This window comes from Amblyraja radiata, chromosome 6, assembly GCF_010909765.2.
Source record: "Amblyraja radiata isolate CabotCenter1 chromosome 6, sAmbRad1.1.pri, whole genome shotgun sequence".
Classification (NCBI taxonomy): Eukaryota; Metazoa; Chordata; class Chondrichthyes; order Rajiformes; family Rajidae; genus Amblyraja; species Amblyraja radiata.
Genome location: NC_045961.1, coordinates 53202974 through 53221544, shown reverse-complemented (window position 1 = coordinate 53221544; position 18571 = coordinate 53202974). Strand labels below are relative to the sequence as shown.

The 18571-nt window shown below is 43.8% G+C and overlaps 1 protein-coding gene across 2 annotated transcripts in view; it reads left to right on the top strand.

Moving 5' to 3' along the window:
• Nucleotides 1–477: 477 nt before the first annotated feature.
• The window catches only part of slc7a1 (solute carrier family 7 member 1), a 62088-nt gene continuing 43994 nt past the window's right edge, over nt 478–18571 (top strand). Inside the window, exon 1 of one of the 2 annotated variants that reach the window (XM_033022848.1) lies at nt 478–754. The gene's annotated coding sequence lies outside the window, so the exon portion shown is untranslated. The remainder of the gene's footprint in view (nt 755–18571) is intronic. The other variant, XM_033022847.1, reaches the window with a different exon arrangement.

Here is an 18571-nt window from a genome sequence, read left to right as displayed (position 1 = left end):
TGATGGTGAAGCCAAAGGGGTATCGTGGTTAGGGCAATTATTTACTTATTTCTTTTTCATCAGAACTCAAACATTTGTCAGCTGCATTCCAATCGGGAGAACTTTTGCCTTCCAGAAGTTAGAATAAAATTCCACTACAAAAAATTGAGTACCAGACAGAAGAGGAATTTATGTACACCTCCGTCCTTGTTGGCCAAAGGTGGATTTTGGTTACCTCCATTTCTAATTTCTTGATGTATTTTGCAGTGCATCTTTTGGATGAGACATAATAGATTTTCATCCGATGAACACATAACCATTATGCGAGCTTGCACAGTGAGATTTGCGAGCACATTGATGCAACCTTGAGAGGCGCAAAGGAAATGCAAGCCCTTCTTTCACCCCCCCCCCCCCCCCCCCCCATTCTCTAATAGGCTTTGAGCACGGGGATCAGGTGCCCAAACATAGGCAGGCGAACTGCTGCTAAAAGCATTCATCGACGCTATACGCTGCGGTGAGGTCACGTTGCCATTTTTTTTTGGTGTGTCACACTGAGCGGGAGCGCCTCTCCATCGGGACCGGACGAACGAATTGGGGGGCATCTGAGCGGCGGGCACTGTGCGCACCTGAGCCTCGGCGCCCCCCCCTCCCGCGCGACCCCTTGTCGCCCTCCTATCGGCCGTGCGCCCAACCGTCAGCCGGCTCTCGCCCTCCCCGCGCGCGCGCGCGCCCAGGCTGAGGCGAAGCTCCAACTGCTTTCCGCATCTTTCCCGAGGTAAGCGCCACGTTTCGACCTCTTTTTACCACCCTCTTTTATTTTATTCGATCGCCGCTCGGTTAATAAATATCGGGGAGGGAGTGGAGCGGGTGGGGATTTATTAAAAACTATACACAGCCGATAGGGTTCATTGAGCGAGCAGGATACAGCCGATGCCTCCCCAGTTGGAGAGGCCACATGGCAGCTCCTACTCGTGGAGGATGATGCAAGAATGACTCGATGTAAACAGAAGCGTAGACTCCCTCTCCGCTCCCACTGTTAGAGCTATTTAAATGCAAACTTTTGCATCTTATTTTGCAGGATAATTATTTTTCTCTTTTTGATAGTTGCATCCTTTGTTTTGCGGCTGATTTATATTTGAAGGGGGTTGAGAGACGTGCATTAATGTATCGTGTGCAAGATGCCGTGAAGTCGGGACATTAAAAAAACGGAATGCTGAAAATACGAACAAAAAATATAGTGTTGGCGAAATTCAGCGGGACAGGCAGCATTTGTGAAATTTTTGCGCAATATTCCAACATCTGCAATATTTTGTATCTCCAATGCTGGAAATAGACTGCAGATCGAGCAGCATCTGTGGAAACGGGGTTTATGTTTCGGGTCCATAACCCATGAGTTCAGATTTCTAGCATCTACAGTCTAAAAAAAATATCACCGTCAGAATTAATTTAGCAAAAGACATTGTTGCGAATCCAAATGTCACTGGGTACAAAATATTAGGTACACAAAATATTAGGCCTTATTCACAGGTGTAATTGTTGGATATAGATCCTTAATGTGGTGGCATTGTACATTTAAATTATTGGTTTAATCTCTGCTGACGTTTTTAAGGTTCCCAATTGACTGTAAACTGGATTTTTTTGTGTTAAGGTACACAAAAATGCTGGAGAAACTCAGCGGGTGCAGCAGCATCTATGGAGCGAAGGAAATAGGTAACGTTTCGGGCCGAAACCCTTCTTCAGTCTGAAGAAGGAAATAGGTAACGTTTCGGGCCGAAACCCTTCTTCAGTCTGAAGAAGGGTTTCAGCCCGAAACGTTACCTATTTCCTTCGCTCCATAGTTGCTGCCGCACCCGCTGAGTTTCTCCAGCATTTTTGTGTACCTTCGATTTTCCAGCATCTGCAGTTACTTCTTGAACACTTTTTTTGTGTTAATATTGGTTATGAAGTTGTCAAAGGGTTTGCAACCCTGTGATCATCAAATGTGAAATGTAAATAGGATTCAATGCGGCATGCATTCATTCACACATACCCTCCCCCAAATACCTACCCACATTAGGCTGTGGGTCGAGGAGCATTTTCGTTCAGGTTCATGACCCACGGATCTACCTGAATTTTTAACATATTGTGTAAAATTATTATATAAATCATACCTGAAACTTGTCAAGTACAAACCCTGCAGTTTGTTTAAATATGACAAAAAATTCCAATTTTCCGAGTAATAATTGTCCAATCAATGCACGTTTGACATTAAGGTCAGATGCAAATTGACCAATCCCGTGCTTTGTTTTATGGTTTTATGAACTCTGGGTTCATGGGTGCCTCCTCATTACATCAAAGGACATTTATTGTCACGTACACCAATTGGTGTAGTGAAATTTGAGTTGCCATTGGCAGCACACCAATAAGAATAAAACAACATCAAAGAATTTAACATAAAACATAAAAACATCCCCCTACAATGGTTCCCACGGTGAGGGAAGGCAACAAAGTCCAGTCCTCTTCCTCTTGTTCACCCATGGTCGGGCCTATTGAGGCCTCTGCAGTCGCCGCGATAGTGGCCCGATGTTTCAGGCCCTCTCGCCGGATGATGGTGCTCCGGCGTCGGGAGAACACTCTCAGTGGCTTGGAGTGTCTGTAACGGCCGCTTCCTCCCCGGAGATCGCGGCTTACGAAGTACTCAGGCCGCGCTGGTCCAACTCTTGCGATCTTGGCAAAAGATCCCGGGCTCCGCGGTGTTTAAACTCAGCGCCGACCGCAGTTGGACGCTCCGCAACCACAGCTCCGCGATGTTAGAGTCGGCGGTCACAGCACTCCGGAGCTTACCACACGGCGACCCGGTTAAGGCATCGCCCGCTCCGCGACGGTGCTTCAGCGGCATGCCGCCGCCGAAGATGAAGTTCCGGCCGGTCCCGGCAGGAAACGCCGCTCCAGTCGCGAGGAAGAGGCGAAGATGCGGCTCGGAGGAAAGCCGCATCTCCGACCAGGTAGGGACTGAGAAATACAGTCCCCCCCCCCCCCCACATAAAAAGACTAGACCTCCAAAACAAAAACACACTAAAAATAAAAAAAGAGGTGAATAGACGGACAGTTGCAGGCAGGAGAGCCATACTTGACGGTGCCCCCTACTCGATCTTCATCAATAGCAATAGCAAGGTTTCCAAAGATAAAGGTAATGCTAATCTTGCTGATCATTTTGTTTTTCAATTGATTTAGAAAGTTATGATGTGTTGTGAACTGTTAAATAAAAATGATAAATAACAAATGTACAGCTAGGATTAGGGTCAGGGTCCGGGTCAGTCGGTCGTGCTTGTCGGTAGGCCGATGGATGCTGTGGAGGATCGGTCGGGCAGTTGGTAGGCCGGTGAGTGCTGCAAAGGGTCGGTCGGGCAGTTGGTAGGCTGGTGGATGCTGCGAGGGTCGGTCGGGCTGTCGGCCGGCCGGTGTTGCAGCGAGCAAGTGGGCGGACTGATAGAGCCGGCGCTATGGGGTGCTGAAGGCGGCCCGGGCGGTGTGCAAGGCTCCCCACCATCATCACCACGACGATCCAGAAGGGCATGCTGGCCGAGGTGGACTCACTGAGCGACCACATGTAGGGAGCCCGTAGCCGGTCCCAAAGCGACTCCAGCTCCAGCTGTGGGCAGCTCTGGAAGGGGGGGCGAGTTAGGGTTAGTATAGGGTTAGGCATTTTCCTCTTAGTGGAAGATGCCTTAGCCTTCCCCCAGCCTGGCACTGCCCCAGTCCCACTATGGGCGTGATCCCCCACTCTGCACACTGGCAGTCAGTGGGGTTCAGTAAACGGGGAACCCAGAAGAACTGCCCTCACCCATTAATTAGACTGGTTCAGGAGCCGGTCTTCTGCGGCAGTCTCATTCAAAAAACACAGGCAATTATATTAATTATATTATTATTGTATAATATAATTATATATGATTGCAGTCATATTCACAAGATAATATATAGTTTAAAATGGACTGCAACACGAAAATAGGCTTCCCATGGTGTAATATGGGCATTGAACACTAGATGGCGCTTTCCGATCTCATTTTCTAATTAGTATAATTAATTGATGTACAACTTTTGGCACTGACGAGTAATGACTTCCTTCTCAATTATATTTTATCAAAATCTGTGCAAAATTTTATGTAGTTCCGAGATATGGGTCACGAAAGTTGATTTCTAGACACATTTTTGATCTCGGCCCACAGCCTACATACAAAGACAGGTTTTGTTATGTATTATACCTGTGCCTGTGTTTTGCTGTAATGTTCGGAATATATTGTAGTAGTCGCCCTGATGCAACTGGACTTGAATCACTTTTGATGGTATAATTAATTAATGTACAACTTTTGGCACTGACGAGTAATGACTTCCTTCTCAATTATATTTTATCTAATCTGCAAAATTTATGGTGTGATCTCCCAGCAGAACCCTGAGGTAATTTTTAAAGAGTACAAGCTCATTTTTGGCAGCATTATACATGACATAGAAACATGGAAAAATGGGTGCAGGAGTAGGCCCTTCGAGCCAGCACATGGTGAGATCAGCCATGGCTAATCATCTCATAACAGTAGGTACACAAAAATGCTGGAGAAATTCAGCGGGTACAGCAGCATCTATGGAGCGAAGGAAATAGGCAACGTTTCAGGCCGAAACCCTTCTTCAGACGGGTTCTTCAGACTGAAGAAGGGTTTCGGCCCGAAACGTTGCCTATTTCTTTCGCTCTATAGATGCTGCTGCACCCGCTGAGTTTCTCCAGCATTTTTGTGTACCTTCGATTTTCCAGCAGTATCCTGTTTCTGCCTTTTTCCCTTGATTCCTTTCGCCCTAAGAGCTAAATCTAATTGACATAACTGTAAAATCATTATCTGAAAACCATAGGGTTGCTGAAGAAGGATCTCGTCCTGAAACATCACCTATCCCATGTTCTCCAGAGATATTGCCTGACCCGTTGAGTTACTCCCAGCATTTTGTCTTTTTTGTAACCCGGCATTTACAGTTCCTTGTATCCGGAGAGTTGTTTCTTCTGAGGTACACTAAAGTGGCTTAAGTAATTGCTATTTATATATGCATCGGCATAAGGGATGACAAGAAACCTGTCCATTTTAGACATCTGCTTCTCCGAGGCCAGATATAGTCAGTGCAGAATAATGCTTCCTCTTTATTCAATAACTTGATGTTGCTAGAAAAATTACATGTACATGGCACAATGTACAAATGTAAATTCTGTACATTAAGAATGCTAAATTAGTGCCAATTTGTGGTATAAACACGCAATCAGAAATAGGAGCGAGAATAGGTTGTGTGTCCTCTCAAGCCTGCTGTACCAACGATGGCTGATCTCAAGTCAAGTTTTATTCGTCACTTGCACATAAAGTGCAAGTGAAATGAATTTGCCAGCAGCGGTACAATTAAAAAAAGCACACACAATAAAAATTTACCCAAACATCCACCACAGCATTCATCACTGTGGTGGAAGGCTCCGGGAAAGGCCGCACCGATCCTTGCTGTTAGGCCACGGGGGAGGCGACATGGAAAAATTCGCCTCTCTGGAGGAGGCGACCGAAGCAGTTTCCCCCTTACCCCCCCACACAGAGAGACATTAAAAACACACATTAAGACACACTAAAAAAACAAAAAACTAACACTCTGCTGGCAGGGCTGCCGGCTAGCAGCGCCCCCACCGATCTGTCCTGAATGCCATTCCCAAAATCTTTGATTTACCCCGTGGTTTAAGAATGTTTGTTTCAGCCTCAAATTTGTTCCTGACTTGGCTTCACAGCTTTTTACAGTAGAGATTGCCAAAAGATTCACTACCCTCAGAGAGGACGCACAGTGGTGCAGCTAGTAGAGCTGCCGACTCACAGTTCCAGCCCCAGTCAGGTTACATGGCGACCTCCATTACTGTCTTTGTGGAGTTTGCCTCTATCACCATCTGGCTTTCTTTCCACATCCAATGCTGTGCAGTTTGGCAAATTAATTGCCTCTAGTAGGGCGGCGCCGTGTATGAAAAAGTTACTTTTATAACAACTAAACAGGTTCGCTTGATATTCGTTTGATAATCCATCTATCCCTACTCTTATTATTTCCTGTTAACCAACTCTTCATTCATAATAATGTTATCCTCAATTCCTGAGTCCTTAACTTTTGCTATAAGGAAATGGCAAACAAACTGAATCCATTTGCATCAGTCTACACAGCGGAATGCACCAGCAACTTGCTACAAATTCAAGAGAGCCAGTGGGGCAGAAATGAGTGGAATTGTTATTACAGAGAAGAAAATGCTTGGGAATCTGAAAGAACTGAAGGTGGATAAGTCATCTGAACCAGATACACTGCGCCCCCGGGTTCTGAAAGAGGCAGCTTTCAAGATTGTGGAGGCATTTGCAGGGATCTTTCAAGAAACACTAGTCAGGAGTGGTCTCAGGACTGGAAAATTACAAATGTTACTCCGCTGTTCAAGTTGGGAGCAAAGTAAAAGAGGGAAACCTATAGTCTGGTTAGCCTGGCTTAGGTGGTTGGTAAAATGTTAAAAAGTTTATTATTAAGGATAAGGTTTCTGAGTACTTAGAAGCACATGATAAACTAGGTCGAAGTCAGCATGGTTTTGTGAAGGGGAGATCTTGCCTTACAAATCTGTTGGAATTTTTTCAGGAAGTAAATGTAGAATATTCAAAGGAAAGTCAGTGGATGTGTAAGAAGGAACTGCAGATGCTTGTTTGCACTGAAGATAGACACAAAATGCTGGAGTAACTCAGCTCTGGAGGAAAGGAATAGGTGACGTTTTGGGTCAGACCCTTCTTCAGACTGAGAGTCAGGGAAGAGGGAAACCAGAGGTATGAAAAGGTTCAGGACAAGGCAGTGTCTGCACTGATGACCAAGGAAATGTGGAGCCCACAATGGCTGTGGAAGAGATGATAACGAAGGAATATATGGATGCAAACAGTGGAACTAGCAGGCCAACTAGGGTGGGGTGCAGAGAGAGAGAGAGAGGGAATGTGGGGGTACTTAAAATTAGAGAAATCTATTTTCATACCTCAAGGTTGTAAGCTGAAATATGAGGTGCTGATTGGAAATTGAATACAAATTCGAGGAACAGTACATTCAGAAAGTATTCAGACCCCTTCACTTTTTCCACATTTTGTTACGTTACAGCCTTATTCTAAAATAGATTAATTTCTTTTCTTTTTTTAAATCATCAATCTACACACAATACCCCATAATAAAAAAAACAAAAAAGGCATTTAGAAATTTTTGCAAAGTAATTAAAAATAAATAACTGAAATATCACATTTACATAAGTATTCAGACCCTTTACTCAGTACTTTGAGGCAACATTGGCAGCGATTACAGCCTCAAGTCTTGGGTATGACGCTACAAGCTTGGCACACCTGTATTTGGGTAATTTTTCCCATTCTTCTCTGCAGATCCTCAAGCTCTGTCAGGTTGGATGGGGAGCATCGATGCACAGCTATTTTCAGGTCCCTCAATCGATGTTCGATCGGGTTCAAGTCCGGGCTCTGTTGGACAACGACCCTAAGCACACATTCTGAACCACCGCACCAGTCTGAGATTCAGAATACTCTGGAGCAGGTTTTCATCAAGGATCTCTCTGTTTTGCTCAGTTCATTTTCCCCTCGATCCTGACTAGTCTCCCAGTTGCTGCCGCTGAAAAACATCCCCACAGCATGCTGCTGCCACGACCATGCTTCACCGTAGGTATGGTATTGGCCAGGTGATGAGCAATGCCTGGTTTCCTCCAGACGTGACGCTTGGCATTCAGGCCAAAGAGTTCAATCTTGGTTTCATCAGACCAGAGAATCTTGTTTCTCATGGTCTGAGAGTACTTTAGGTGGCTTTTGGCAAACTCCAAGCAGGCTTTCATGTGCCTTTTACTGAGGTGTGGGATCCGTCTGGCCACTCTACCATAAAGGCCTGATTGGTGGAGTGCTGCAGATATAGTTGTCCTTCTGGAAGGTTCTCCCATCTCCTCAGAGGAATTCTGGAGCTCTGTCAGAATGACCATCGGGTTCTTGGTCACCTCCCTGACCAAGGCTCTTTTCCCCCCGATTGCTCAGTTTGACCGGGCGGCCAGCTCTATGAATGGTCCTGGTGGTTTCATAGTTCTTCCATTTAAGAATGACGGCGGTCACTGTGCTCTTCGGGACCTGCAATGCTGCAGAAATTGTTTTATACCCCTCCCCAGATCTGTGTCTCGACACAATCCTGTCTCGGAGGTCTACGGACAATTCCTTCATCTTCATGGCTTGGTTTTTGCTCTGACATGCACTGTCAACTGTGGGACCTTATATAGACAGGTGTGTGCCTTTCCAAATCATGTCCAATCAATTTAATTTACCACTGGTGGGTTCCAATCAAGTTGTAGAAATATCTCAAGGATAATCAATGGAAACAGGATGACCCTAAGCTCAATTTTGAGTTTCATAGCAACTCGCATGTAAATATGATATTTCAGTTATTTCATTTGAATTACTTTGCAAAATATTCTAAACAACTGTTTTCGCTTCTTCATTCTGGGGTATTGTGTGTAGATTGATGATTAAAAAAAAAAAATTTAATCAATTTTAGAATAAGGCTGTAAGGTAACAAAATGTGGAAAAGGTGAAGGGGTCTGAATATTTTCTGAATGCACTGTACCAGTTGAGAGGGAAAGATAGATCAGCCATATTTGAATGGCGGAGTAGATGCAAAGGGCTGAATGGCATAATTCTGCTCCTATGATTTATGAACTTACAACATTTTATGTGGCATCTCATCAAATTCCATTTTAGATACCTAACACATTGCCTATGTCCAGTACTTCCCTTTAATGCATCCTGCCAGCTACATATTTGAAATACTTGTGTAATGTTTCTTACAGCCAGGAGCTAATGGAATCTCTCATTCTGTTGATTTGGGCTTTGGGTTGCATCGGTAAAGTTGAACTTGCAAGGCTTGGGGTTCAACTGGAACGGAGTTAGGCAAGCAGTGTCGAAAGAAGGGACCTGACCCGAAATGTCCCCTCCACCAATGTTGTTTGACCAGTTGAGTTTCTCCAGTAGTTTATTTTTTGCTATTGATTCAAGCATTTGCAGTTTCTTGTGTCTCCACTGATGTAGTGTGAATCTAATGAGTTGTCATTACATTCAAATTTTTTTTACAACTGCAGTGAACTGTTTGGTTCTCTCTGACTTGAATGTCTTATTAGGCTGCATTTTAGACAATTTTACAGTCAAAGACGTACGACTGGTGGTGTGTCGAATGGCCTGCTACCATGTTGTATGACTTTGACTGTATAATTACCTCATTATCTGACTCTTAAAACCATTATGAAGCACTAGTCAAGACCTGATGAAAATTCCTCTTTCAAGAACAAGCTATTCTACCTGACTGGATCTATTGATTTTGGAATAACTAACCAAGTTAGTACAGTTGATTTACAGGAGTCTCTCTAGGAGTAAAACTAGATTACTACTTTCATAAACAGCTGCTTATGCCAACTTTTGTGCTTTCCAGGAACATTGTCAATTGACATTGAGTCAAGGTATTAGTTATTTAGATAAACCAAAAGGTTAGAGACGGTTTATATGGCAAACCTTGGATGAACAGTAGGAAAGGTGGGAGAGAGAGGGGGGGTTTTGGGATGCAGGTCTTAAGCAACCAATTACCACAATTATCTGTGGTGTCCATGTAGAATGAGGGTGCACAGAGGATGCAGACTTCATGAAGTCTGAAGAATGTAAGGATATGGAAGGGCCTTGCTACCTGCTAAACTGAGTAACAAATTGGAGCTCCAGTGCTAGAGAATGAGGTGGGGAAGGCAAAGAGAAGGCCTGTGAATCTTCTTGGGAAGCAGCAGAAAACCTGCTGATCTTTCTACTTTTATCTATATCAGCACAAGGTGAAGTGTTGAACTTCAGTGGTGCATTTACCCTTTAAATGTGTTGCTGTGAAGCTAGTGCATGGAAAAGTAGAGGAGAGGTAAACATCTGGCTCCTTGCCTGAGCAAGGTCTCAATTTGCCCAGGCATGATGGGCTATCTTAAAATTAGCTGCTCTGCAATGTTCTTCCTTTGACACACCACCCGGCATCTGCCAAACTGCTACGCCTTCCTGGTTCTGGGGCCTCATTGGGTGATAATATTGATATAGCTTTGCAGTTTAGAACTAATATGAAGATTGTAGGGTTACATTAGAGCATTAAGTGACAACATGATGGCAGCATTTGAGTCATTTATTTTTCCGTGCTACTGTCCCAACCTGGCTATTTGTAGTAGTCATTTGATGTGTTTTTTGTTGCCTCATGCCAAATTTTTTGGCTGTACCAGGCTCTATTCCGATTGGCACAAACTGTTACACCCCTGTCCATCCCACTTATTAAGACTGTTGCATCCATATCACGTAAACAAATAAATCGAATAGCTGTATCATGGAATCTTCTAGGAATTTACAGCTTGTTAAGAAATATTAGATTAAGTTCCTGTTTATTTTAAATCTATTCAGCTTCCAAGGTTGTTTAGTCATTAGTAACCTCATTTAAAATGCAGAGTTGTTGATAAAATTTCCGTGTACCCTGACAAATTTCAGAAACTTACATTACATTTTAAGCAATTGAATGTGGCAGGAGCAGTTTATATTTGCTTGCAATGATAGCTTTCTTGTGTTGATACAAATTATGTGCTGTGTTTTAAAAAAACTATTCTAGGAGGATTAGTGTGCCCAGTCTTGTCAAACCTGCACTGATGTATAATTATAATGACTTCACATTGACAAGAGCATGAGCCGGGTGTACTTCCTGGTTCCAACAATTAGACCTTTAATAAGATTGCACTCACTGATGGGAATTTCACCTGGAAGGCTGCATTTGGTCATCAATGCTTTAACTAAAAAAGCCTGGCGTACCATATAACTGGGGTTACAGGTTATTGGGACTGATTCAAAGATCTGAAGGAATTCTTGTAACTAGTTTGCACAGTTGTGACAAGTTTGTGACTTTTCTCCTCCATTCATAAATGTAATGGAGACACAAAGTTTTTGTGGGTTATTGAAGGAAGAATTGCCAAAGGGAACAATATGACTAAGCAGATTTAAAAGTTTTTCTAATCAATCCAAGACTAGAAGGCTTAGTAGAACACAGATAGCACTGATGAGTTCCTGGAGTTTAGAGCTCTTAATCCTGCAGCTTCAGGAACTGGCATGCTGAGTAATGGGCAGGACTTTTTAAGAGTTTAAAAAAAAAGTGCATTGATCCAATCTGCAACAAAGGAAAAACATTTGCCCAAGATAAATATTACCAACTATCTGTTGTGAACCAACCACATTGAAGCAACAGCCAAAAAGCAACACCGATGCCTCTACTTCCTCCTGAGGAAAATATGGCATGTCTTACAAACTCCTACAGGTGCATCATAGAAATCATACTGTCGGGTTGCATCACAGCTTGGTTTGGGAATAGCTGCTCAAGGCTGCAAGAAGTTGTAGAGAGTTGTGGTTGTAGCCAGGTCCATCACCTAGTCCATGCATCTCTAAACTAAAATAATAGACATCCCGCCATTGCCTCTGTCTACACTTTACTTTGTTTTGGAGAAGCAGCCAACAAAATTAAAAACCTTTTCCACCCCAGTCATTCTCCTCACCCATGTTGAACAGAAGCTCGGAAGGGCACAATATGAGACACATAAACGGCTACTTGCCCTCTTTTATCAGGCTACTGAAAAGTTCAATAAGCTGGGGAAGAGTCCAATTCTTGGGAAGCTGCACCTGTCAGTGGCCTGCAGTCTGCTGATAAAGCTGAAATAGGAAACTTTGCTGTCACCACGTGCAGAGGGCACCTTGAACTGGGGGGGTGACAGTAGCTAGCAGTACACTTGATTTCTGCCGATTGTATCCCGCTGTAAGTTGTCTGAGTGAGCCTGTTTTTTTAAAAAAGTAGTTGATCCGAAAATCTGCTGGTCTGTTTCTAGTGACCAACTAGCTGAAATGTGTTGAGTCAGCATCTATTTTAAAGCTCTTGGCCTTGCTCTGTCTACCCAGCAGGTAATCAGCTGTTTGTGATTGGTTCTGGTTGATTACTGTGCAAACACCTCATAAGTGATTATCTCGCGCAGGTTGGAGTGAGTAGTGATTACATTTTGAAGTGGGTCCTTTTGACCAAGTTGAGGAGATCTAGTTGCTCAATGCTCTTTTGAAATTACTTAATATCGGGAGCAGCACTTGTTTTGGGTGGTAACTTATTCCATTCCCTTATCGTCCTTTGATAAAAGGAATATTGGTGGTAAAGTTTATTGTAATTTAGTGAGTTGATGATGTAGGGATCGTTATTTTGTCTTGTTTCATGGCAGTTGGTGCTCTGGGATTACGGAAGATTTGATTGCGTGATTGTGACATAGGGTGTCTGTTGGACGCAGTATTAAAGTTATAGCTGACACCCAAGGAACTCTGGTCGGAAAGAATGCAAGCAAAGGCGGCAGCATATTGTTGTTCAATGACTCATTAAATCAACGGCGGTTGACATATCCACATTGCAAGTGGTTTATCATCCCAGTTATTGGAAGTGCTGTTCAGTGTTTATTCTCAATTAAAAATGTTAATAAGCGGTTTTTGCTTGCCCACATACAACAAGTTTTCCCAATAACGTGATAAAGCAGTAAATTGGTGCCAATAATATACTAAATTCTTAATTTCTGATGTTAGAAAATTGGAGTCCTGCAGAGAAATATTCCTTTGCCACTTACCTATGCAGATAAAATTCAGTGACCAGTTATCCTTATCTTCAGAGATGCACAAAACTGCAGATGTTGGAATCTTACGCAAGGAGGATCTGAGAGGGTAAAGCAGCATCGGTGGAGGGAAATAGCCAGACGATGTTCCGCTCATCCTTGGGCTACTGTCACTCCCCCCCCCCCATTCAAGATTCCCCCTGCACATATTTAGTTGACCATGGGGAGAACATGCAATCTCTGCCAAACCAGCACCAGAGTCCATGATTGAACTTGGGTCCCTGGAACTGAGGCAGTATTGGCCGATCCTGGTCCAGATACTATAAAAAGAATATGCAAGCAATGGGATGGCTTGCAAAGATGATACCAGAGATTGGTATTGGTTTACTATTGTCATGCGTACCAAGATACAGTGGAAAAAGTTTGTTTTGCGTGCTCTCCAGGCAGATCGTACCATACACGAATACAATCAAACCTTGCATGAGTACAACATGTCGTGCAGAAGTAGAAAGGAAACTGGTGCAGTGAACTATTTTTTTAACTCTTTCGTCCAAGGAAGTTGATTTTGAGTTTCACTCATACTTTAGGGATTCATGTATTTTTTTGACTCTGAAAAAGCTGTGTCTGAAATTTTGTGGATTAGGTTTGAGCAGTTTGGTTTTGTGTGTTGCATGTGGTCGCATGTTGGAGATGGCACAGTGGCGCACCTAATGGAGCTGCTGCCTTACAGTACCAGAGATCTGGATTCAATCCTGAACTTGGTTGCTGTCTGTTTGAAATCCTATTAAATGCAGTGCAACGCTTGTAGTAGCTTGTATTAGTTTTGATTTATAATCAGGTAGTCATTTTGAGACAGATAGAAAATACATTTGTCTAGTGATTCATAATGTTGATGGCAATGCAGGTGCAAGCAAACTTATTGAGAGGTTGGACCTTGGTAAACTTGGCGTAAATGCTTCCGGTTGTGGGAATAAACCTTCAGTCAAGTGCAGTATCTCTGACAATACCTACTTATTGTACCTTCTGGGAAATTGAGCAGTTGTAAAGCTTGTTTGTTGCGTTTTTTGTTCATCTATTCTGAAAGCACATTATGTGAAGTGCTCACAGTTTGCCTCAAGGCTAAACAGATAAAACCCTTGCATGCTATCATTTTTATTTTATTTTCCATGATAACTTCTCCGGCCAATTAATTTTGTATGATTCAATGGAAGCTGGCAACAGTGCATGAGTAGCTCTAGAAGATTTGCTTGATTATTTTCTTGCTTGTCATGGTAAATTGCCAGTTAATAGCTGACTAAAACTGGAATTTGTTTGAAAGTGTCTTTTTTCTCTCTCTAAATTGGGGAGTGGCTGTCCACAGTATACCAAGATTGGTAAGATTTGGACTGTGGCTACAGGTTCTTGCCAATATGGAGCAATTGCTTGGATTTGCTGGTTTTTGTTTTAATGATCTCTCTAAGCTCATCTATGTAGTTCTGTTGGCAGTGGCTAGTTAAACACTGCCAGGACCAGTACAATGAAACATGGAGTAAAACTCATGTTCTAGCTCAGCATCGCTACCTATGGACGAAAATTGGCAGCTATGTAAAGACAGAAAATGCTGGCAAACTCCACAGGTTAGGTAAGATCAGCAGCAGAGTTTCTGGTTGATGGCCTTCCATCAGAATTGGGGGATGTTGCAGATAAGGCAATGTTCTGAGTTGCAGAGAAAGAGTATACTGGAAAGAATTAAAAGGCCCATTGGTGGTAAGATAGATTGACAGAAGCGCTGATGGTATCAGCTGAAAGAGGGTGAAGTCTGAAGGATAAGGTGTAACTGGGGGAGCTATTAATAGAGTCTTGCAGTGAGGAAATAGGCCTTCAGCCCAACTTGCACATACCGGCCAACAACTCCTATCTGCTCTAGTCCTACCTGTCTGCGTTTGGCCCATATCCCTCTAAACCTGTCCTATCCATGTACCTGTCCAAATCTTAAACGGTGCAATAGTATCTGCCTCAACTACCTCCTCCGGCAGCTCGTTTCATACACCCACCACCCTTTGTGTAAAAAAAAATTACCCCAAAGGTTCTTATTAAATATTTCCCCCCCCCCCTCACTTTAAACCAAAGTTTTCTGGTTCTCGATTTCCCCACCAGGTCAAGAGATACCGTATGTTTACCTGATCTATTCCTCTCATGATTTTATACACCTCTTTAAAGATCATCCCTTCATGCTCCTGCGCTTCAAGCAATAAAGTCTTAGCCTGCTCAACCTCTCCCAATAGCTCAGGCCTTCGACTCCTGGCATTGCCCTCGTAAATCTTCTCTGCACCCTTTCCAGCATGACACAACATCTATCCTATAATATGGTGGCCAAAACTGAACACAATACTATAAATGTGGCCACCAACGTCTTGTACAACTGCAATACCACCTCCTAACTTCTATACTCAATGCTCTGACTGATGAAGGCCATCCCATCTACCTGTGATGCCACTTTGAACGAACTATGTACCTGTACTCCTAGATTCCTCTGCTATACAACGCTCCCAAGTGCCCTACCTTTCACTGTGTAGAGGTTCTGCCCAGGTTAGTGCTCCCAAAATGCATCACCCCACATTTATGTGTTAAATTCCATCAACTATTCCTCAGCCCATCTGGCCAACCGATCAAGATCCTGCTGTAATTTCTGACAACAATCTTCATTAACTACAATACCACCCACTTTTGTGTCATCTTCAAACCTGCTAACCATGCCATTGAAATCGAAATTATACAGTGTCCCCCCACCCACCCCCATTTCAGGGCACTTACGTGGAGCTCGGAGAAGCAGCAATCAATCAGAAGCAGAGAGAAGAGACTATTGGCTTGAAGGTCTGGGAAAGAAGGTGAGTCAGAGGGAAAAACAGTTTTAAACTGAGGAATTTGGTTTGTTAATAGGTGAATTAGGTAATTTATCTGCCAATATAAGCAAGGTTGCTCTAGAGCCAGTGGGGGAGCGCGAGCCTTTGGCCTTGAGAGGGAACTGCGAGCCTTTGGCCTTGATAGGGAAGCGCGAGCCTTTGGCCTTGAGAGGGAAGACAATAGACAATAGGTGCATGAGTAGGCCATTCAGCCCTTCGAGCCAGCACCGCCATTCAATGTGATCATGGCTGATCACCCCCAATCAGTACCCCGTTCCTGCCTTCTCCCCATATCCCCTGACTGCTATTTTTAAGAGCCCTATCTAGCTCTCTCTTGAAAGCATCCAGAGAACCTGCCTCCACCGCCCTCTGAGGCAGAGAATTCTGTAGACACACCACTCTGTGAGAAAAAGTGTTTCCTCGTCTCCTTTCTAAATGGCTTACTCCTTATTCTTAAACTGTGGCCCCTGGTTCTTGATTCCCCCAACATCGGGAACATGTTTCCTGCCTCTAGCGTGTCCAAACCCTTGACAATCTTACATGTTTCAATGAGATACCCTCTCATCCTTCTAAACTCCAGGGTGTACAAGCCCAGCTGCTCCATTCTCTCAGCATATGACAGTCCCGCCATCCCGGGAATTAACCTTGTAAACCTACGCTGCACTCCCTCAATAGCAAGAATGTCCTTCCTCAAATTAGGGGACCAAAACTGCACATAATACTCTAGGTGTGGTCTCACTAGGGCTCTGTACAACTGCAGAAGGACCTATTTGCTCCTATATTCGATTCCTCTTGTTATAAAGGCCAACATGCCATTCGCTTTCTTCACTGCCTGCTGTACCTGCATGCTTACTTCCATAGACTGATGTACAAGGACCCCCTGATCCCGTTGTACTTCCCCTTTTCCCAACTTGACGCCATTTAGATAGTAATCTGCCTTTCTGTTTTTGCTACCAAAGTGGATAACCTCACATTTATCCACATTAAACTTCATGCATCTGCCCACTCCCCCAACCTGTCCAAGCCACCCTGCATTCTCATAGCAAGCGCGAGCCTTTGGCCTTGAGAGGGAAGCACGAGCCTTTGACCTTGAGAGGAAAGTGTCTTTGGCTCAAGAGTCTTCGGAGAGGAGACTGCCAAAAGCTGGAGAGGACGGGATGCGGTGAACACATGACGGGTAAGATGATTCAGTGTGATGCTTGCAGGATGTGGGAGGCCTTTGGCTGCTACAACTATGGTAAGTGTGTCCAGGTTCAGCTCCTGAAGGACCGTGTTGGGGCACTGGAGGAGCTGCTGGATGACCTCAGGTTGCAGATACGCGTCAGGAACTTCAACACATCTGCGACCGTAATGCTGACTGCTCTCAAGACACTGGCCATTCTCTCCACATATGCTGCCTGACCTGCTGAGTTCCTCTAGCACTTTATTTATTAGCACAATATTTCAGCATCTGCATTTTCTTGTGTCTCTTTTGCATCCTTGTCTCACATCTGAAATATCAGTAAACTGCAACATTATGCGGCAGTTCTTTCCTTCTTCCAACCAGGTTTCTGTAACCTCTATGATATTGTGGATCCATGTACTCATCTGCATTACCCACACACTCCCAAAATACTTGTTTAGTGCCTACATCGAAGCACACATTTCCTCCTTTATCCAGCATGGTCAAGCTTCCTCCCTATTCAAAACAATCTTAAAACCTTTGGAGTTGTGATCGCTAACTCCAAAATGCTTTTGCACTGTGAGAGTGAAGAAATTAATATATCAGATGCTGAATTCTTGAATCTGGTTGAACTATCTGATAGTTTTGTTGAAACTTGATGGATGTGACAAGCCAGTTCAGTTTCCTGATAAATTAATGGCTGCCTCAAATGGCAAACCACCAGGGTGCTGATTTGGTATTTGTTAGGTGGGGAATTAAACAATGTATATTGGGTTTTCAGCAAGAACCAGTTAACCTTGGAGCGGTGGAATGCAAAATGTGTGAAGTCAGGAATCTCAAGAAGAGACTCTGGATGAGTTGTTTGATGACTAACTGCATGCTGGTATCTTTCTTGATGTGTTCTCAGGGCCGAGAGTATGAATGGAATCATTGCTGCGTTTGATCATTGTAAGATTGCATATTGTGACGTGTTACTGACACTTCTTGCTGGGAATCTAAGAAATTCCTGCCCTCATTGCTGCACAGAGAACCAAATGTTGCCCAGGCTATTAATTGCCCCATGCCTTGGTGTGGAGTTGCAGAGCTAAGGTCTGCACCCTGGCTGGTGCGGTAGGTGTGGTTATTCCTGAGCACAGGTGCCACCGGCTCTCTGGGTTGATGGACTGCCATGAGTTAAATTGTCTCTTTCGCACCTAACATTGGATGTGCTATAAGTCAGGTAGCAATGTATGTAGGTAGCATTTGTTTGAGTACTTTAACCAGATGATATCAGACGTATGCACAATACTGTTTGAAAATAGTTGCAGTATGCAATGATTTCAAACTATTTACATACCCCCATATCTTTGTAAGATGTCAATTGTTTAAGTTTACTATTGAGAGATATGTTAATACAACTTACAAACTGCGGTTTGCAAGTTGTAGGAGGAGGGGGCTGTGGACCCCCTGCAGGACCAAAAACAAGACCAGTCAAAGGGCGGATGAGCTTCTAGCGAGCCAACGGTCATCCACACTTACGTAGAAGTTGCGATCACTGTCTTACATAGCATTGTAAGGAATGATGATAAAGCACACACACCAAAATCCTATACTTCCAGCAGCGGAAGTGCGCATGAACTGGAGGACAGAGATGTGTGGTGCGTCCGACACCATTCCCATTGGAAACCAGCACCACTACGTCGCTAATGTTTTCAACGATGATGATGAATTAATCTCTAACCTCCTCAATCACTCTACTGCTCTGGTTCCCAAACTCCCTACCATGTGAGTTTAGAGTCTCCCAAGTAGCTCAAGCAAGCCTCCCTGCAAAGAAATAGTGCCAGATTCAGATGT